Source organism: Pan paniscus, chromosome 12 (genome assembly GCF_029289425.2).
Source record: "Pan paniscus chromosome 12, NHGRI_mPanPan1-v2.0_pri, whole genome shotgun sequence".
Taxonomy (NCBI): Eukaryota; Metazoa; Chordata; class Mammalia; order Primates; family Hominidae; genus Pan; species Pan paniscus.
The window spans coordinates 62,682,537-62,704,721 of record NC_073261.2 but is presented as its reverse complement, the minus strand read 5'-3'; the positions used below and the strand labels follow the sequence as shown (position 1 = coordinate 62,704,721).

The window sequence follows — 22,185 nt, the reverse complement described above, 5'->3', positions numbered from 1 at the left end:
ATTGCTGCTTTTAAGTGTCATCTTCTAAACAGTATAAACCAAGGTCAAGAATATTCAGCAATCATTATTTATTCAGATCTAAAAGTAATGTGATGTTTAGAAAAGTGACTGTACTAAAATCTCTTTTAGATAGGCCTTAAATGATTTTTGAAATTTAAGAAGTACAAATTAAGTGATACAGAATATAAGCTTCATTCTGAAAAATATATCTAGGAATAAATATATACATAATGGCTTATATCTCAAACAGATATACTGATTTCCCTTGACATTCTTATGTATTATGTGTTATTTTATAATGACAGTTCCAGGGATAATAAAATATAACATTGTTGTTTCTAGATTTTAATTGAAATGCATTCTGTCTCATTCATTCATTCAACTAACATTATTGAGCACTGGCTATGTGCTACATAAGCAAGCTGTTTTAGGCACTTAAAATGTATAAATTCATTTAATTCTCAACTTTATGAGGTAGATACTATTATTATCCCCATTCTACAGATAAAAAACTGAGGCATGGAGATTAAATAACTAGTTCAAAGTCAGAGAGGTGACAAGTGGCAAATGCAAACTCTGGTGGTTTAGCTCCAATTCCAGTGGTCTTCCATGCATTCACTCATCAGAAAATATTAATTGGAGAATACAATGCTCTCCTAGATGTCATACAAAAATATATGCACAAGGGGACTATAAACTAGGGAATAAACTTTACATTGGTAGGATGTTTTATAGTTTACAAAAGTATGTTCATATACCCATGAATATTAAGTAACTCTTCAAGAAAACAGTGCAGAAGATGGTATAAGCTGGTATGTATAATAAAATACCATATTAGTGGTACAGATAGTAATTTAATAATATAACCAAGCAAAAGAAAAGATGGCTATAGACTAGAGTAGATATAGATATTAGATAGATAGATAGATAGATAGATAGATAGATAGATAGATCGATAGAATTTAATGGAGGTGGTGGGAGTTGAATGGAGCTAGGCCTGAACAGTGGGGAGGATTTGAGGGGACAAGGAGGAAGTAGGAAAGGTACTAATCTGACAGCCCCAGGAGTACAGAGATTAGAAACCAATAAGACCTGATCAGAACAGACCCCCAAGGCGGGTTGTGGAAAATAAGGTTGGACAAGTAGGAGGGAGCAGATTTTGGAGACCTTTGAATGTTAGGAATGCTAGAGACTACAAGGGCAAGTAATTGATAAGTTGTTGCTAACAACCCAGCACATTCCTGGGAGCTCATTTAGCTGCTAAAGTCATTATTGCATTTGCTGTAGAATATTAGAGTTGAAAATACTATTAGAGTTGTTAAGGATTCTGCAATTGTATACATCATTTATTGATTAATGGACCACTCACTAATGCTTATGGAGTGTTCTGAAAAATCCAGAGCTACTTGATATATGTATTTCTGCTAATACCATTTCTTGAAAATTAGTGTTATTTTTCTACCTTATTTATAATGCTTTCATACCAATTTGTCTGTGTATATTTTTAAATTCTTCTCTGCACATATTAAACCTTTATCATTCTTCCCTCCTCTTCTCTACTGTATTTTCACAGCAAAACTTATGAACAGAGGGTTTCAGGTTAAATATGTCTGTTTTATGGTATAGAAAGAGTTGTATCCATGACAGGATAATCAGTTGATTTAATCAGTTGTGTCTAAGATAATAAAGGAAAACTATTGTCTGAAGTCATTTAGAGTAGATCAATGATTGGTGAGGTGATTCAATCAAAAATATACTTTTTAGTTGACAATATTGCAGGAAACTACTAACTTGAAAAGACTAGGATAGTTAGCCTTTAGATGGTTAGGATTTCAAAGGCGGGTTGTTGAGAGGCACCTTATAATCTTTCTTTGATGTTGAGGCAACTTCCCTCTTTTCCCCTTCTTTCTCTCCTCAAGTATTGTAGGACATGTATTTATTGTTTAAATGAAAAAAATAATAAAAATAATTATTGAGTATTTTACTCTGAATAAAGTAGATGACACTCTTGGTGACAAAGTCACAATTTAGGAGCCTTTTCAAGTAGGAAATAATTTTATTTTATTACCATCCATCAATATATACTGAAAATGTATCAAAGCACAAAATCTTGGGGACTCAATTCCATGTACTGATAGAGCCTAGTTGTACCAAATAATTTGTACCAGAATTTCTTCATCTTTAAGAGTAGGAAGCATAAAAAAGGAAATGAAATGGAATTCTGACTTTGGTTCCTATTTGTTTAAAAAACAATTGAAATGTAGCAGGTATGTATAAGTTAACATTGTTGGAGAGGAAAATGTGGCCTTTTTGAGATCAACAACAAATAGATTTTTCACATTTAGCCTATGAAACCTAAAGATAAGAAAAGGCAGGAAAAACACTGATTAGACTGAGAAGGGTTCAACTTCTGTCTGGTCAAAGGTTGCAGGCCAAGTTCTAAAAGAGAGTGAAATAGGGAGGAAATAGTTCAGTCAAAAATAAGAAACAAAAACACAGACAAATACAGGAACAATATTTTCAGAAACATTGACCAACAGAGTTGTGAATTCAAACTTACTAAATCAAAGTGTGAAGTATTTGGCATTATCTTATTTCTCTTACTTATCTTATTTCCCTTATTTTCATTGATATGAATGTGGGAATGAGAAACCAAGGAACAACAGAAGAGAAATATGAAATGAATGAGGAATAGATAAAACAAAAAATTAAAACATTTATTTTCTCATTTCTTTGTCTCCTATGCTTTATTTACAGATTTTAGTATTCCCTTCCTAGACTATATATGCTTCATATATATAATTCAATAGATATCCTTTTTTTACTTTGTTATATTGATGAAGAGACTTATTTAGAAGATTTAAGATTAGAGTTGCTAGATCAAATCCTGCCATGCAGGACAACCAGTTAAATTTGAATTTCAGATAAGCAATGAATACTTTTTTTAGCATAAATATGTCCCATATATTGCATGGGACATAGTTAAACTAAAAATTATTCATTGTTTACCTGAAATTCAAATTTAACTGTCTGTCTTGTATTTTTATTTGCTAAATCTGGTAGCCCTACTAGGAAAGAACCACTAGTCTTAAGAGAGGTGGATCTCCTTGGGCTCTTTTGGTTTATCAATATCTCCTACTTAAATTTTTTTAATAGATAAAAGTATACTTATCATGAGTGTATAGTTCATTGAACTTTCACAAATTGAACACACCCATGTAACCAGCACCCAGGTCAAAACCCAAAATGTTATCCACCCCCTAGAAGCCTCCCTTGTACCTTCTTCCAGCAACCTGGTTTCCCAGAGCTTGACCTTTCCACTAAGGGTAATCATTATCCTGACTTCTAAAAGTATAAACTAGTTTTGCTTATTTCACAACTATTTTTATCTAGTGTCAGTGGCCTCATCCTTGTATTCTAAAAGAATATCCACTCACTTGATAGAAACAAAGACCCCCTGGCACCAGGTTAAATGACCATTTGATTTGGAGATGGTTGAGGTTGGGGGACAGCTCTTCCATCTCCATGTATTAAGGGAATTCTCTAGGAAGTGGTATTTATCTAGAACCCCACAGTAGCAGGTGGGTAGAAACTTCCAGTGGACCTAAGAGATAATAAAGGCAGAAATCTAGAAGTTGTGGGTCTTCCAGAATGTGGTCAGGTTATGAATTTTGGCTAGGAGGGGCTGAGAACCAAGCAGGTGGTTTGGTTGATGACACCCGAGAGACTGTAAGAACTAGGCATTTGACACACTCCCGCATGCACATCTTCATGGAAGTGATCCGGTCCATTGCTAATACCCCAGCAAGGTTTCTTCTTGGCAGTGTTGGTCTGCAATGGCACAGCTTTGTTGTATAAAGTTGTTCCATGAAGCCATGAAATTTTTCTATCATTCCCTCAGTTTGTAGACAGATAACTACGCCCATTCTACAAGAATGCATCATAATCATTACCATAACTAAGGACAGAAACCAGAAGGGGTCCCTTCCCCTTCTCTCCAGTAGTATTGAGGGGGAGGGCCACAGGAATAGAGCTCCAAGAGAAGGCAGAGCAGGACCTTCATCTCCACCAGCCTGGAAAATGAGGCTCCAGGGACCCACTACAGTTCACTGAGTACACACCAATGCTTCCTTGGAGCAGAGCCCACATGGCTGAGACACCCAGGGTAGCAACTGGGTAATTGGGTAAAGAGCCAGAGTATATGACCTGGGTGGTTAAGAATCCTTTTCTGACCAGAATCTTAGGTTAGGAATCCAGGTGATTCAGTTTGGCAAGGACCACCAAATATTTGACTGGCTGATGCCAGAAAGTCTGAATGGTTTCTCAGTAGCAGCCTTCCAGGCAAAAGTGAGATATCAAAATATTTGCCTCTCCACCAAGCTCAAAACAAAGAAGGTAAAACATAGTTCTTCCATCTCCCATCACTGCATTCCTCCCCTACCTGGTACATAGTCTGTCCTGTTACAGAAGAGGGTATTTGTTGCAGTATTATTTATAATACCAAAAAAGCAGAACACTCTATTCAAGAATGGGACTTTGACTAAATAAATTACGCCACAACCAAACAATGTAATCCTCTTCAGTCTTAAAATGATGTTGTAGAAGAAAATGTAGTAGTAGTTGTAGTAGCTGTAGTAGTAGTAGTAGTTATAGTAGTTGTAGTAGTGTGGGCCCCATAAAGCCCACACTACCTGCCAGCATTGCTCTAAGTACTTGGCAAATGTTGACTCACTTAAATATTCACAACATTTTGTGAAGTAGGAACCATTATTATCCCCATTTTACAGATGAGGAATTTGCAGAAATTATTTCAGTTAAAGGACACACCCAAGGGTCACACAGTAAGTGATGAGCCAAGATTCAAATTCAGATAGATCCAGAGTCCACTCTGTGAACTGTTGCATAATTACAAATGAAATGTTAATCATTTATAATTATAGGAGAAAAGCAGGCTAAAAAACAGTTTGAAAAGTGTGATTCCAATTCCGTATCAAGCACTAAAAAATCGTATGATCATACACACAAAGAAAAATTGTTGTGTTGCCTGCCATGGTGTTAATAGTATTACCTCTGAGAAGTTGCATTTAAGTGATTCTTATTTCCTTTTTAATAATTTTCTATAATGTCTATATTTTCTATAATAAATCTTTATGATTTCTTCTTTTGAAACAGAGTCTCACTCTGTCACCTAGGCTGGAGTGCAGTGGCGTGATCTTGGCTCACTGCAGCCTAGACTTCCTGGGCTGAGGTGATTCTCCCACCTCAGCCTCTGGAGTAGCTGGGACTACAGGGGTGTACCACCATGCCAGGCTAATTTTTGTATTTCTTGTAGAGATGGGGTTTTGCCATGTTGCCCAGGCTGGTCTTGAACTCCTGAGTTCAAAAGTGATCCTCCTACCTTGGCCTCCCAAAGTGCTGGGACTACAGGTATGAGTCACCATGCCCAGCCTATGACTTTTTTTTTTTAAGATAGAGTCTCGCTCTGTCGCCTGTTGCCCAGGCTGGAGTGCAGTGGCATGATCTCGGCTCACTGCAACCTCCACTTCCTGGGTTCAAGTGATTCTCGTGCCTCAGCCTCCTGAGTAGCTGGGATTACGGATGTGCAGCACCATGCCTGGCTAATTTTTGTATTTTTATTAGAGACGGGGTTTCACCATGTTGGCCAGGCTGGTCTCAAACTCCTGACCTCAGGTGATCTGCCACCTTGGCCTCCCAAAGTGCTCGACTTTTTTAATGAGGAAAAAATTCTAAGACAAAATGATTTCTTGTGGTGAAATCAGCTCAACAATTGTGACCTTTATGCAAGGTCTTCTGGTATGAAGACATGGAGAGAAGTCACATCCTATGGAAAGCTTTCAAAGGACATTCCCAGATCACATCATGCCAACCGATTTGCCTCAGAGGAAAATGAACTTCAAACTCATTAATGCGTAAACTCAGTGCCTGGGAGGCAAGCTATGTTGAGCACCAAGCAGATGTTAGAATGTTGAAGCTGGCAGGGACCTGGAGCCTCTAGAATCTAATCCCTCTGTTGGCACAGACTGAGGCTGGAGGGGATGCCTATGGAAAGTCAAGTCAGGTAACAGGGAGGCACTTACAGAAAATGGCATTTGCCCTAGGAAGCAGAAGTAAGCAGGAAATTTCACAAGTCATTTAAAATTTAGTCACAGAATTTCCTGGCTAGCAAGAGAACACCTGAGATGACTTTTATCTTCTCGTGGCCACAGAAGTTTACTCAGAAAAAGAGGGAGGGGGGAATAAAGCTTTGTGAATGTATTGCAGTAAAGATTTATGCTTGGGAGAGTTCAAAATTAGCTGTGATGGAGAAGAATCCTGTTGCAGACAATGACATGGACATGTAGCCGTCTTTTCCCAGACTACACCCTCTGACAGGATGTGGTTATGCTCAGTATCTCCCTGGAAAAAGACCCAGAGTTCCTGGACTTCCAGCCCAGTCTGGATTTCCTGAGGGAAGCTATTACTTAGTCAGGCCCCACCCTTCCAAGACATCACAGTGACTCATCTGAGCAAACTGGAGAGGGCTGGCAATCTCCAAGCAACACGGTTTCCCAGAGCTTGACCCTTCCAACAGCTACTCCCACAAACAGGGCCAATTAGTGAGTCCTGCTGATGAAGGAACACTCTCAGCAGCTCCCCTTCCCAGCTGGTTAGCAGCCACTGTCTTTCACCCATCCATGGTTGTAGGTCTCTCTCTGGCTCACTGATAATAAACTACCTCTAGAGGGCAGTTCAAAGCAGGAGTCTCACTGAGTTCTGTAATGGTAGTACTTCACAGATTGTAATGAAATTATTCAAAATGTCCTCGTGAAAGAAACCCATGTTCTTTCACATAATGTCACAATTTTAGCTGTCCACTCAAGCAATTTGCAGGACCGAATCTGGATGCAAGTATTTAACTAAAAAGAACTATGTGATAACAGATGCTAGACTTACAAAGAAGGAACTGAGAGGATTCAGAGGGACGGTTGTTCCCACTAAGGTGGTGGATAAAGCAGTTTTTGAGGCGCTGGCCTTTGAGCTGGGCCTTATTAAAGATGAGCTGATTTTGACAGGGAGATATGTTAAGGGAGGCAGAGGAAGAGGGACACCCAGAGAGAGGGAGATGTCTAAAAAAAAGTTTGGAGCTATAAAAGAATGAGTCATGGCATAACAAAGCAAGAAGTCTCGTTTTCTAGCACAGAGGTATCCCATAGCCAGGGCAAACTGGGAAAAGAAATATTGAATCTAAGACACCATGATTGCCATCGATTGTAACATGCACTCTGATTTCAGAGGTGTTTCAAAGGTCTTTTAAAAAAATGTGTCTTAGAATTGACAAAACACAGTTAACTGGGATAGTATTATACAAGGTCTCAAAAACCAGCTAAGAGGGTAGATGGTGAGAAATGAGAAGCTCCTGAAGGCTTTTGAGCAGGGGTGTGAGGTTATGTTTTATGAAGATTGCTCATTGCTGTGGGTAAGGCCAAGGTAGAATATGCTTTGGGCTGGGCATGGTGGCTCACGCTTGTAATCCTAGCATGGTGAGAGGCTGAGGCAGATGGATGTGTTGAGCCCAGGAGTCTGAGACCCACCTAGGCAACCTGACCAAACCTCATACAAAAAATGCAAAAATTAGCAAGGCATGGTGGTGCACACCTGTAGTCCCAGCTACCTGAGAGGCTGAAGTGGGAGGATCACCTGAGCCTGGGGAGGTCAAGGCTGCAGTGAGCCACGATCGTGCCACTGTACTGCAGCCTGGGTGACAGAGTGAGACCCTGTCTCAAAAAAAAAAAAAAAAAAAAAGAAAAAGAAAAAGAAAAAAATGCTGTGCTAGAGCTACTTAATTAGTACAGGCTCCAGGGAACTAGAGAAGTGGTAGTGGGAATGGAAAGGGTCAGATACAAGACTTTTCCAAGGAAAAATCAAGTGAGTCAACTGCACAGACATGGTGAGTGAGAGAGGAGTCAAAAATCAATTACAGATGGATAACGAAGACAAATGTGGTATGCCTGTCATTGTAATTTATGTTCCCTACTCATTATGCTTTCGTGTTGAACATTTTTTCCTTTACTGATTTTTTTCTAAATGGTAAAATTTTGTTATTCTTTTTCTCTCGCATACAGTGTTTAAAAGTTTTGATACTCAGCATGGTACTCACATAAAAACAGACACACAGACCAATGGAACAGAATAGAGAACCCTGACATAAATCCATGTATTTACAGCCAACTCATTTCAACACAGACACCAAGCATATACAACGGGGAAAGAACAGTCTCTTCAATAAAAGGCACTGAAAAAACTGGATAACCATATGCAGAAGATTGAAACTAGACCTCTAACTCTCACTATATGCAAAAATCAAATAAAATGGATTGATGACTTAAATTTAAGACTTGAAACTATGAAACTACTAGAAGAAAACATTGGGGAAATACTCCAGGACATTGGTCTTGGCAAAGAATTTTTGGTGTAAGACCTCAAAATCACAGGCAACCAAAACAAAAGACAAATGAGATTACATCAACCTTCTGCACAGCAAAGGAGGCAACAAGGTAGAGACAATCCACAGAATAGAAGAAAATATTTGCAAACTGCTCATCTGACAAAGGATTAATAACCAGGATATATAAGGAGCTCAAACAACTCAATAGCAAAACAACAAATAATCCAATTTACAAATGGGCAAAAGATCTGAATAGACATTTCTCAAAAGAAGACATATAAATGACCATTAAGAATATAAAAAAAATGCTCAACATTGCTAGTCATCAGAGAAATGCAAATCAAAATCACAAAGAGATATCTCACCCCAATTAAAACTGGCTTTTGTCAAAAAGGCAATAACAGATGCTGACAAGGATGTGAAGAAAGGAGGACCTTCATACACCGTTGGTGGGAATGTAAATTAGTACAACCACTATGGAAAACTGTATAGAAGTTCCTCAAAAAACTAAAAATAGAGCTATCATATGTTCAGCAATTTTTCTACTTATATATAGCCAAAAGAAATGAAATCAGCATATCAAAGAGACTTCTGTACTTCCAAGTTTATTGCAGCACTATTCATAATAGCCAAAATATGGAACCAACCTTATTAATATGGAACCAACCAACATTAATAGCCCATTAATGGATGAATGGATAAAGAAAATGTGTTATATATATATACAACAGGACATTATTCAGCCATAAGAAAGAATGAAATCCTGTCACATGCAGCAACATGGATGGAACTGGAGGTCATTATATTAAGTGAAACAAGCCAAGCACAGAAAGACAAATATCACATGTTCTCACTCATATGTGGGAGCTTAAAAAGTGACTATCATGAAATAGAGAATAGATTGGTGGTTACCACAGGCACCAGAAAGGGTGGGGTGAGGGGGATGAAGAGAGGTTGACTAATGGGTACAAATATACAGTTTGATAGAAGAAATAAAACCTAGTGTTTCATAGATAAATAGGATGATCATAGTTTACAATATCTATTGTATATTTCAAAATAATTAGATGAGAATAATTCAATTGTTCCTAGCATAAAGAAAAGACGATTTTTTTTTCTTGAGATGGAGTTTCGCTCTTGTTGCCCAGGCTGGAGTGCAATGGCACGATCTCTGCTCCCTGCAACCTCCGCCTCCTAGGTTCAAGCGATTCTCCTGCCTCAGCCTCCCGAGTAGCTGGCATTATAGACGTATGCCACCACACCCGGCTAATTTTTGTATTTTTGGTAGAGATGGGGTTTCACCATGTTGGCCAGGCTGGTCTTGAACTCCTGACCTCAGGTGATCCGCCTGCTTCGGCCTCCCAAAGTGCTGGGATTACAGGCGTGAGCCACCGTGCCCAGCCAAAGACAAATATTTAAGGTGATGGATCTTCTAATTATGCTGAATTGATCTTTACAAATTATATATACCCTGAAAATATGTACACCTAGTATATATCAATAAAAAGTAGAATTTAAAAAAGTTTTAACTAACATCTTTACAGTGCTAATGGTTGCCCTGACATATTTAAGGCTACATTTTTACATCAACATCAAAAATTAATAGCTACCCATTCTTTTTTTTTTTGGTGTAGGGGGCGGAGTCTCACTGTGTCTCCCAGGGAGGAGTGCATTGGCACGATTTCGGCTCACTGCAAGCTACGCCTCCGGGGTTCACACCATTCTCCTGCCTCAGCCTTCCGAGTAGCTGGGACTGCAGGCGCCCACCACCACATCCAGCTAATTTTTTTTTTTTACCTTTTTTTTTTTTTAATTATACTTTAAGTTTTAGGGTACATGTGCACAACGTGCAGGTTTGTTACATATGTATACATGTGACATGTTGGTGTGCTGCACCGATTAACTCGTCATTTAGCATTGGGTATATCTCCTAAAGCTATCCCTCCCCTCTCCCCCCACCCCACAACAGTCCCCAATGTGTGATGTTACCTTTCCTGTGTCCATGTGTTCTCATTGTTCAATTCCCACCTATGAGTGAGAACATGTGGTGTTTGGTTTTTTGTCCTTGAAATAGTTTGCTGAGAATGATGGTTTCAAGCTTCATCCATGTCCCTACAAAGGACATGAACTCATCATTTTTTATGGCTGCATAGTATTCCATGGTGTATATGTGCCACATTTTCTTAATCCAGTCTATCATTGTTGGACATTTGGGTTGGTTCCAAGTCTTTGCTATTGTAAATAGTGCTGCAATAAACATATGTGTGCATGTGTCTTTATAGCAGCATGATTTATAATCCTTTGGTTATATACCCAGTAATGGGATGGCTGGGTCAAAGGGTATTTCTAATTCTAGATCCCTGAGGAATCGCCACACCAACTTCCACAATGGTTGAACTAGTTTACAGTCCCACCAACAGTGTAAAAGTGTTCCTATTTCTCCACATCCTCTCCAGCACCTGTTGTTTCCTGACTTTTTAATGATCGCCATTCTAAGTGGTGTGAGATGGTATCTCATTGTGGTTTTGATTTGCATTTCTCTGATGGCCAGTGATCATGAGCATTTTTTAATGTGTTTTTTGGCTGCGTAAATGTCTTCTTTTGAGAAGTGTCTGTTCATATCCTTTGCCCACTTTTTGATGGGGTTTTGTTTTGTTTTGTTTTTGAGACAGAGTCTCACTCTGTTCTGTTCCATGGGCTCTGTTCTGTTCCATGGGTCTATATCTCTGTTTTGGTACCAGTACCATGCTGTTTTGGTTACTGTAGCCTTGTAGTATAGTTTGAAGTCAGGTAGCATGATGCCTCCAGCTTTGTTCTTTTGGCTTAGGATTGACTTGGCAATGTGGACTCTTTTTTGGTTACATATGAACATTAAAGTAGTTTTTTCCAATTCTGTGAAGAAAGTCATTGGTAGCTTGATGGGGATGGCATTGAATCTATAAATTACCTTGGGCAGTATGGCCATTTTCACGATATTGATTCTTCCTACCCATGAGCATGGAATGTTCTTCCATTTGTTTGTATCCTCTTTTATTTCATTGAGCAGTGGTTTGTAGTGCTCCTTGAAGAGGTCCTTCACGTCCCTTGTAAGTTGGATTCCTAGGTATTTTATTCTCTTTGAAGCAATTGTGAATGGGAGTTCACTCATGATTTGGCTCTCTGTCTGTTATTGGTGTATAAGAATGCTTGTGATTTTTGCACATTGATTTTGTATCCTGCGACTTTGCTGAAGTTGCTTATCAGCTTAAGGAGATTTTGGGCTGAGATGATGGGGTTTTCTAGATATATAATCATGTCATCTGCAAACAGGGACAATTTGACTTCCTCTTTTCCTAATTGAATGCCCTTTATTTCCTTCTCCTGCCTGATTGCCCTGGCCAGAACTTCCAACACTATGTTGAATAGGAGTGGTGAGAGAGGGCATCTCTGTCTCGTGCCAGTTTTCAAAGGGAATGCTTCCAGTTTTTGCCCATTCAGTATGATATTGGCTGTGGGTTTGTCATAGATAGCTCTTATTATTTTGAGATACGTCCCATCAATACCTAATTTATTGAGTGTTTTTAGCATGAAGCATTGTTGAATTTTGTCAGAGGCCTTTTCTGCATCTATTGAGATAATCATGTGGTTTTTGTCTTTGGTTCTGTTTATATGCTGGATTACGTTTATTGATTTTCATATGTTGAACCAGCCTTGCATCCCAGGGATGAAGCCCACTTGATCATGGTGGATAAGCTTTTTGATGTGTTGCTGGATTCGGTTTGCCAGTATTTTATTGAGGATTTTTGCATCAATGTTCATCAAGGATATTGGTCTAAAATGCTCTTTTTTTGTTGTGTCTCTGTCCGGCTTTGGTATCAGGATGATGCTGGCCTCATAAAATGAGTCAGGGAGGATTTCCTCTTTTTCTATTGATTGGAATAGTTTCAGAAGGAATGGTACCAGCTCCTCCTTGTACCTCTGGTAGAATTCGGCTGTGAATCCATCTGGTCCTGGACTTTTTTTGATTGGTAAGCTATTAATTATTGCCTCAATTTCAGAGCCTGTTATCGGTCTATTCAGAGATTCAAATTCTTCCTGGTTTAGTCTTGGGAGGGTGTATGTGTCGAGGAATTTATCCATTTCTTCTAGATTTTCTAGTTTATTTGCATAGAGGTGTTTATAGTATTCTCTGATGGTAGTTTGTATTTCTGTGGGATTGGTGGTGATATCCCCTTTGTCATTTTTTATTGCGTCTATTTGATTCTTCTCTCTTTTCTTCTTTATTAGTCTTGCTAGCAGTCTATCAATTTTGTTAATCTTTTCAAAAAAGCAGCTCCTGGATTCATTGATTTTTTGAAGGGTTTTTTGTGTCTCTGTTTCCTTCAGTTCTGCTCTGATCTTAGTTATTTCTTGCCTTCTGCTAGCTTTTGAATGTGTTTGCTCTTGCTTCTCTAGTTCTTTTCATTGTGATGTAGGGTGTCAATTTTAGATCTTTCCTGCTTTCTCTTGTGGGCATTTAGTGCTATAAATTTCCCTCTTCACACTGCTTTGAATGTGTCCCAGAGATTCTGGTATGTTGTGTCTCTGTTCTCGTTGGTTTCAAAGAACATCTTTATTTCTGCCTTCATTTCGTTATGTACCAAGTAGTCGTTCAGGAGCGGGTTGTTCAGTTTCCATGTAGTTGAGCAGCTTTGAGTGAGTTTCTTAATCCTGAGTTCTAGTTTGATTGCACTGTGGTCTGAGAGACAGTTTTTTATAATTTCTGTTCTTTTATATTTGCTGAGGAGTGCTTTACTTCCAACTATGTGGTCAATTTTGGAATAGGTGTGGTGTGGTGCTGAAAAGAATGTATATTCTGTTGATCTGGGGCGGAGAGTTCTGTAGATGTCTATTAGGTCTGCTTGGTGCAGAGCTGAGTTCAATTCCTGGATATCCTTGTTAACTTTCTGTCTTGTTGATCTGTCTAATGTTGACAGTGGGGTGTTAAAGTCTCCCATTATTATTGTGTGGGAGTCTAAGTCTCTTTGTAGGTCACTAAGGACTTGCTTTATGAATCTGGGTGCCCCTGTATTGGGTGCATATATATTTGGAATCGTTAGTTCTTCTTGTTGAATTGATCCCTTTACCATTATGTAATGGCCTTCTTTGTCTCTTTTGATCTCTGTTGGTTTAAAGTCTGTTTTATCCAAGACTAGGATTGCAACCCCTTCATTTTTTTGTTTTCCATTTGCTTGGTAGATCTTCCTCCATCCCTTTATTTTGAGCCTACGTGTGTCTCTGCACGTGAGATGGGTTTCCCGAATACAGCACACTGATGAGTCTTGACTCTTTATCCAATTTGCCAGTCTGTGCCTTTTAATTGGAGCATTTAGCCCATTTACATTTAAGGTTAGTATTGTTATGTGTGAATTTGATCCTGTCATTATGATGTTAGCTGGTTATTTTGCTCATTAGTTGATGCAGTTTCTTCCTAGTCTTGATGGTCTTTACAATTTGGCATGATTTTGCAGTGGCTGATACCGGTTGTTCCTTTCTATGTTTAGTGCTTCCTTCAGGAGCTCTTTTAGGGCAGGCCTGGTGGTGACAGAATCTCTCAGCATTTGCTTGTCTGTAAAGTATTTTATTTCTCCTTCACTTATGAAGCTTAGTTTGGCTGGATATGAAATTCTGGGTTGAAAATTCTTTTCTTTAAGAATGTTGAATATTGGCCCCTACTCTCTTCTGGCTTGTAGAGTTTCTGCTGAGAGATCAGTTGTTAGTCTGATGGGCTTCCCTTTGTGGGTAACCCGACCTTTCTTTCTGGCTGCCTTTAACATTTTTTCCTTCATTTCAACTTTGGTGAATCTGACAATTACGTGTCTTGGAGTTGCTCTTCTCGAAGAGTAACTTTGTGGCGTTCTCTGTATTTCCTGAATTTGAATGTTGGCCTGCCTTGCTAGATTGGGGAAGTTCTCCTGGATAATATCCTGCAGAGTGTTTTCCAACTTGGTTCCATTCTCCTCGTTACTTTCAGGTACACCAATCAGATGTAGATTTGGTCTTTTCACATAGTCCCATATTTCTTGGAGGCTTTGTTCATTTCTTTTTATTCTTTTTTCTCTAAAGTTCTCTTCACGCTTCATTTCATTCATTTCATCTTCCATTGCTGATACCCTTTCTTCCAGTTGATCGCATCGGTTACTGAGGCTTGTGCATTCATCACGTAGATCTCGTGCCATGGTTTTCAGCTCCATCAGGTCCTTTAAGTACTTCTCTGCATTGGTTATTCTAGTTATCCATTCATTTAATTTTTTTCCAAAGTTTTTAACTTCTTTGCCATTGGTTCGAACTTCCTCCTTTAGCTCAGAATAGTTTGATCTTCTGAAGCCTTCTTCTCTCAACTCATCAAAGTCATTCTTCGTCCAGCTTTGTTCCGTTGCTGGTGAGGAGCTGCGTTCCTTTGGAGGAGGAGAGGCACTCTGATTTTTAGAGTTTCCGGTTTTTCTGCTCTGTTTTTTCCCCATCTTTGTGGTTTTATCTACCTTTGGTCTTTGATGATGGTGATGTACAGATGGGTTTTTGGTGTGGATGTGCTTTCTGTTTGTTAGTTTTCCTTCTAACAGTCAGGACCCTCAGCTACAGGTCTGTTGGAGTTTGCTGGAGGTCCACTCCAGACCCTGTTTGCCTGGGTATCAGCAGCGGTGGCTGCAGAACAATGGATATTGGTGAACTGCAGATGCTGCTGCCTGATCGTTCCTCTGGAAGTTTTGTCTCAGAGGAGTACCCAGCCGTATGAGGTGTCAGTCCACCCCTACTAGGGGGTGCCTCCCAGTTAGGCTACTTGGGGGGTCAGGGAACCACTTGAGGAGGCAGTCTGTCCGTTCTCAGATCTCAAGCTGTGTGCTGGGAGAACCACTACTCTCTTCAAAGCTGTCAGACAGGGACATTTAAGTCTGCAGAGGTTATTGCTGTCTTTTGTTTGTCTGTGCCCTGCCCCCAGAGGTGGAGCCTACAGAGGCAGGCAGGCCTCCTTGAGCTGTGGTGGGCTCCACACAGTTCAAGCTTCCAGGCCGCTTTGTTTACCTACTCAATCCTGGGCAATGGCGGGCCCCCCTCCCCCAGCCTCGCTGCTGCCTTGCAGTTTGATCTCAGACTGCTGTGCTAGCAATGAGCGAGGCTCCGTGGGCGTAGGACCTTCCGAGCCAGGTGTGGGATATAATCTCCTAATGTGCCGTTTGTTAAGCCCGTTGGGAAAGCACAGTATTAGGGTGGGAGTGACCCAATTTTCCAGGTGCCATCTGTCACCCCTTTCTTTGACTAGGAAAGGGAATTCCCTCACCCCTTGCACTTCCCGGGTGAGGCGATGCCTCGCCCTGCTTTGGGTCATGCACGGTGCACTGCACCCACTGTCCTGCACCCACTGTCTGGCACTCCCCAGTGAGATGAACACGGTACCTCAGTTGGAAATGCAGAAATCACCCGTCCCAGCTCACGCTGGGAGCTCTAGATCGGAGCTGTTCCCATTCGGCCATCTTGGCTCCACCCTCCTGGCTAATTTTTTGTATTTTTAGTACAGACAGGGTTTCATCGTGTTAGCCAGAATGGTCTGGATCTCCTGACCTCATGATCCGCCCACCTCAGCCTCCCAAAGTGCTGGGATTGCAGGCATGAGCCACCTCGCCTGGCCAATAGCTACCCATTCTTAAACAGAATGGGAAATTTGGCCAGGCACTCACGCCTGTAATCCCAGTACTTTGGGAGGCCGAGGGGGGTGGATCATTTGAGGTCAGGAGTTCAAGACCAGCCTGGCCAACATGGTGAAACCCTGTCTCTACAAAAAAAAAAAAAAAAAAAAAAAAAAAAAAATTACCCGGGCTTGGTGATGTATGCCTGTAATCCCAGATACTAGGTAGGCTGAGGCCAGAGAATCACTTGAACCCTGGAGGTGGAGGTTGCAGTGAGCCAAGATCGTGCCCCTGCACTCTAGCCTGGGTAACAGACCGAAACTCCGTCTCGAAAAAAAGAATGGAAAATTTAGCTGCTTTTTCCCTCCTCCGTTCTTACCCTCAGTCCCATCCCCTTCAGGCTTTGGTGCTATTATCATATTTGACATTTTATTTGGGGGCTAGATTCATGCACATTTCATATCTAGTCATGGGTGGTATTGGATTACGCTATGCAAAATATTCCCAATAAATAGAATCAATTTCAAGCCACCAGAAATACATTAAACTTATGGAAACTTCCACCCCAAGGCCTGCTATGAATTTAAGTCTATGGTCTATGTGGTGCTAATTCCTAATAATTCCTAACTGCCTCTAAATTGTTTCAATTCTTAACATTGCTATATTTTCTTATTTCCTTAAGTTTTATTTTAACTTTTATTGTCCTGAAAGTTCTCATGATTTAATTAGCATATTTTCCATTCCTACCTTGGGATGTATGCTTCTAGAATAATGTATGCAGTTTTAGTTGCTGAACCTTAAGGAAATTGTTGAAAATATTCAGGAGCAGAGAGTTACAATAAAATGTTTGACGAAGGGCTACTGCTGAGTAGGGAACAACAAAAATGATTAGAGCTTTTGGGTTTGTGAAAGCAATGATTCAGAGGGCACATGGTTAAAGCTTTTAAAATCAAGGGGTAAAAATGAGGTGAATCTAATTGTAGTATCCTTACACTAACACTAGAAGATTTCTTGCAACTTTTAAGAAATAAATTGAGAAAAAAAAGCTTGAGTTTCGCAATAGGAAATTTCATTAGGTAACTTCTTTTGCCCCTCCGGATCTACTTTTTGTCCTTTTCTACCCTGCTCTGGTCCTAGTAGGCTGATCTACACTGACCACATCAACAAGCACCTTTGCCTTCTGGCTTAGTGATGGGCTTGGTGAGTGGGGTGGCGATGAGCAGCACTGTGGCAGGAAAGTGGAAAATGGAGGAAAGTAAGATCGGGGTATTTATTCCCCAGCTTCCTCCCCACCAGGGTGCCCAAGGTTGGCTGAGTTTGTCTACTGAAAGCTAGCACTTGTGTCACACAGTTCTCTCCATACGCTTTGTGAGTTCTGGTAAACATATCTTCTCCTTTCCATTTCAGAATTATGAGCAGTAATAGCCCCTCATTGTTGCAAATTCCAGATACTATATGCTATTGCTGATTTCTGCAAACCCTGCCCGGGCCTTGTAAACAGTGCCTTGACTACTCTCAATTGCCCACATAGAGTATGACCTCTCTTTCCAGACCCATGCCGAACCCTGACTGATGTACTAATTAATGGACCAAGAGATCTCTGTAACTAAGAAATAATAAGCGTAGAAAATACAAATGTTTAAAAAGTGACCATGGATAAGACACTAGCCCTGACTTTGGGAAAGAGGTGAATATTAGACCATTTTGCGATTGTATTGTTGGGGCCAAGGAGCACCTGTTGGGCTGAATGGTTGGGTGGAAGTAGGCTTTTTCTTTTGAGAGAATGAATGTTCCCACTATCAGTCATCCTTGGAAGTGGATAATCCCCATGTGGGAAATAAACTAAAACAATGGACTGTAGAAGGAGGGACCTCCACCTGTCTCTGTATTAGGGATCTATTTCGTCCTGGACTTTGAGGTATGAAAAGGCAGGCTCATGCTGGAGTAAGCTGTGCCCAGGGAAGCTGCAACATCAAGCTTCTATTTTTGTCAGAGTGGCAACAGGGACAACAGCAGTTCAGAGAAGGAAACAACCAGCATATTTTGATAAGAAACGCCAGGTAAAGAACCCCTAGGCCCAAAAGGTATTACATCTTCATCCTAGCCCCACCAAAAAGCAGGAATCATTATCAGGATGTTTTCTTTGGACCAAAGGAAAAAGTTTATCTCTCCTGAGGCTGAAGTCAGGATAACAGTGGGCTTCAGTGGGTAGATATGAGAACATGACAGCAGAGCTCTCCTGAAGGTGAAAACAATGAGTTGAAAAAAATGAGAGAGGAAGCATGGGAGAGCTCTGTTTTAGACCAAATATAAGGTAGTACCAGTAAAGTTTCACATATAGTTGAAACCACTTTGAGAGAGGTGAATTTCCAGCAAGTGGGTTCATAGGAGAGAATACTGTAATATTTTTGGTATGAAATGGAAGGATACTTTCCATTGCAGTTATAGACTGGGAATCTGGGAATAAATGGGTTACAGAAATAGCTTCTAGGCCAAGTGCAGTGGCTCATACCTATAATCCCAGAACTTTGAGAGGCCGAGGTTGGAGGATCGCTTCAGCCCAGGAGTTCAAGATCAGCCTGGACAACATAGTGAGACCCCATCTATCTAAAAAACAAAACAAAACAAAGTTAGTTTGGTCTGGTGGTGTGCAAATGTCGTAGCTTCTTGGGAGGCTAAAGGGGAAAGATCCATTGAGCTCAGAAGGTCGAGGCTGCAGTGAGCTGTGATGGTGCCATTGTGCTCCAGCCTAGGTGACAGAGCAAGACACAGTTCTTAAAACGAACTGACAAACAAATAAAACAGAAATAGCTTCTAATGGATTAGGTAAACCCTATGTGTGGTAAATTGATAGTACTTTCCTGATGGGAGCTGAAACACATTCCTGACCTTTTGGATTGATACTGGAGAAACCGGGCCCTCCCACAAACTCCCTTGCTACTGCTGCTGGGATCAGAATGCAGGATTTGGTGAGTATGGCAACATTTAAGGATTTTTTTTTTTATTGAGGTTGTGCAATTCATTCTCCCTATATTAGAGAGAGGAATAGTTCTTGGGGCTTTCACAAGGTTGATGTGATGCTCTGATTTCTATTTTGGCGTAATGGGACTTAGAAACTCATTAGGGGCCAAACCAAGTCTCATTAGTCATATGAGCTTTGCACGTTTACCAAAAACTTGTTCTATGCTCTGGTGAGAAAAGGAAGGGCCCGGTGTGCCAGCTGAAAGGATATTGCCTGACAACTTCCACCATATAATGTGGGCTTGGGCTCAGCTCATGTGGGCAGTGAACCCAGGTGTCATCCAAAAATATTGCCGTGAGTTACCAATTTGCATCAGATGCATTTTCCAATATTTTTTGAAAATATTAAAAGTAGCAATATATTCAGTGTTTTGTAATAGCTCAAGGAGATAAATTACTGAAAGAGGAATATCAACTCCCATAGCAAGAATAATTTCTCCTGTCCTTGGAAAATGTTAATCAAACTTTAGAGATCTAACTAGCCTAATATCTTAAAGTGATAACCTGGGATAAGGAGAGATTGAGACTTAAGGTTTTAATATGAATTACTCTATGAACTACATCTTCCTGAATATGTTTGAAGCCTGCAGCGCCAGGCTTTCTCCTGTCTGCCACTACCAGTTATCTATAAGTGGGTTCAAAAATTCCACTTCAGGGACATTTTGTTTCTCCACAGGCATAATCATTACTCTCAGGAATTTGTGAGCCCTCCTCAAGGAGAAGTCTTTTTCTGTGTGAAGACAGTGAGACCCCCTGTAGTGTGTTCTCATTAATCTGTTTCTAAATAATCTGATCGAGGGTTCATCTGCCTAGACCCAAGTTGCCCTGCCTCCCTGTCCTCTTTTGACCTTTCTACTTAAACCTGATGTCATCTTCTCCAAGAGCATGTGACTCAGGCAGCATAATGTCAGGGATCAGGGCTGAACTATTATAGACACAGTGGATTAGCAGCCAAGGAGTGGTTCCTCTGACTTGGGCTAGCCAGGGTTCTCTGAGGATTCATTCTCTGGCAACGCTGCCACTCAGACTGTAACAGCTTTGTAATTTTGAGGAGTAATTCTGAATTACAACATGGCAGGATCCACAATGGATGAGCTCATCTTCTGGGTGCACTATGTGGGCATATTATCTCAATTATACTGACTTGAACAAAACCTCCAAGAAAGAGTGAGGTCTTTGTTTCTAATGTTTCCATTTTGATCCTGTTACAGTTTTAATTCCATCACACACCTCCATTCCATACACACCCCTTTGGGTCCTTTCATTCTTCAGAAAATCCTCCTCAGGTTCCAAGGGCTGTACCTCCCTTACCAAGACAAGTTCATTTTATGACCAGCACAGCTTTATCAAGCATAGAGGGATAGGAATGGTGAATTGTCTCCTACAGCCTTTCATTGGCACTGTAGGATGAGTATCATTCAGGGCTCCACTACATCTTCAATAGCAATGTCATATAAAAGGCAATGTCTATGGGAACGTTCTGAAAACTGAACATAAGGCATGAATTTTTAAAGTCCAGCCTATTTCTACAATAGGCAAATTAGATTAATCTTCATACCAATTTACCCATAACAGAGTAGCAGTTTCTGGAAAATAGGTAGATGTCTTTCTACATCATAATTAAATGGTAATTAATTTGCTAACATTAGTCAAACACCCAAAGGGTAGATACTTATGCTGACAAGAAGAAAGGGGCACAAACCTGACTTCTGCCAACTAGAATGTTTTTCAGGTTTTCCTTAGAATATACCTCATCAGAATTGGCTTCTTCATTTAAACCAATTCTCATCATTAGGTTTGAGGTTAATTATAGTAGGAACATAGCCAAAGGGCAATTGATTTGTGCTGATTAAAGTATCTCAGAGAAACAACATGGCAAAAACTTAAGTGGGCTTTGCGGCTAATTTGAGATTCCTTCCCCTGATATTTATAGAGATTGTGGTTATTGTCATTGTTGTTGTTCCAAGTATATTTTGGTTCTGTCTGTTCAGGAGCAGAGGACAGTCAGCTAAAATATCTTCGCTGCGAACAACTATGTATCTTTTTTATTCTTTTTTTTTTTTTTTTTTTGAGACGGAGTTTCATTCTTGTTGCCCAGGCTGGAGTGCAGTGGTGCCATCTTGGCTCACTGCAACCTCTGCCTCCCGGGTTCAAGTGATTCTTTTGCCTGAGCCTCCCGAGTAGCTGGGATTATAGGTACCCGCCACCATGCCCAGCTAGTTTTTAAAAATATTTTTAGTAGGGATGGGGTTTCACCATCTTGGCCAGCTGGCCAGGCTGGTCTCGAACTCCTGACCTCAGGTGATCCACCCGCCTTGTCCTCCCAAAGTGCTGGGATTACAGGCTTGAGCCACCGCGCCTGGCCTTCCTTTTATTCTTCAGAAAATCCTCCTCAGGTTCAGGGGACTATACCTCCCTTATAAGATAAGTTCATTTCATTAATGCTGTGGGTTTTCTCTTTCAAAAATAAATATAGAAAAATAGTTTGACAGTTCCTAAAAAGGTAAAACATAAAATTACCATACAACCCAGCAATTCCAGTCATAAGAACTGAAAACAGGTATTCAAATAAATACCAGCACTTTGGGAGGCCGAGGCGGGCAGATCACGAGGTCAGGAGGTCAATACCATCCTGGGTAACACAGTAAAACCCTGTCTTTACTAAAAATACAAAAAATTAGCCGGGCATGGTGGCACACACCTGTAGTCCCAGCTACTTGGGAGGCTGAGGCAGGAGAATCCCTTGAACCCAGGAGGCGGAGGTTGCAGTGAGCCAAGATTGCACCACTGCACTCCAGCCTGGGTGAGAGAGTGAGACTCCATCTCAAAACAAACAAACAAACAACAAATAAATAATAGTACAAAAATGTTCATAGCAGCACAATTCACAATAGTCAAAGGTGGCAACAACCCAGGTGTCCATCCATAGATGAATGAATAAACCAATTGTGATATATGTATACAATAGAATATTATTCAGTCATTAAAAAAGAATGCTGTGACATGGATGAACCTTGAAAATATTAGGCTAAGTGGAAAGAGGCCAGACACAAAGGTCACATATGGGATGATTCC

General features: G+C 40.4%; 1 protein-coding gene and 1 pseudogene across 1 annotated transcript in view; both read right to left on the bottom strand.

Moving 5' to 3' along the window:
* The window catches only part of LOC103783701 (small ribosomal subunit protein eS4-like), a 195,673-nt pseudogene that overhangs the window by 51,401 nt on the left and 122,087 nt on the right, over positions 1–22,185 (bottom strand).
* The window catches only part of WDPCP (WD repeat containing planar cell polarity effector), a 730,102-nt gene that overhangs the window by 585,858 nt on the left and 122,059 nt on the right, over positions 1–22,185 (bottom strand). Inside the window, exon 3 of the mRNA XM_055107901.1 lies at positions 18,602–18,696. The gene's annotated coding sequence lies outside the window, so the exon portion shown is untranslated. The remainder of the gene's footprint in view (positions 1–18,601; positions 18,697–22,185) is intronic.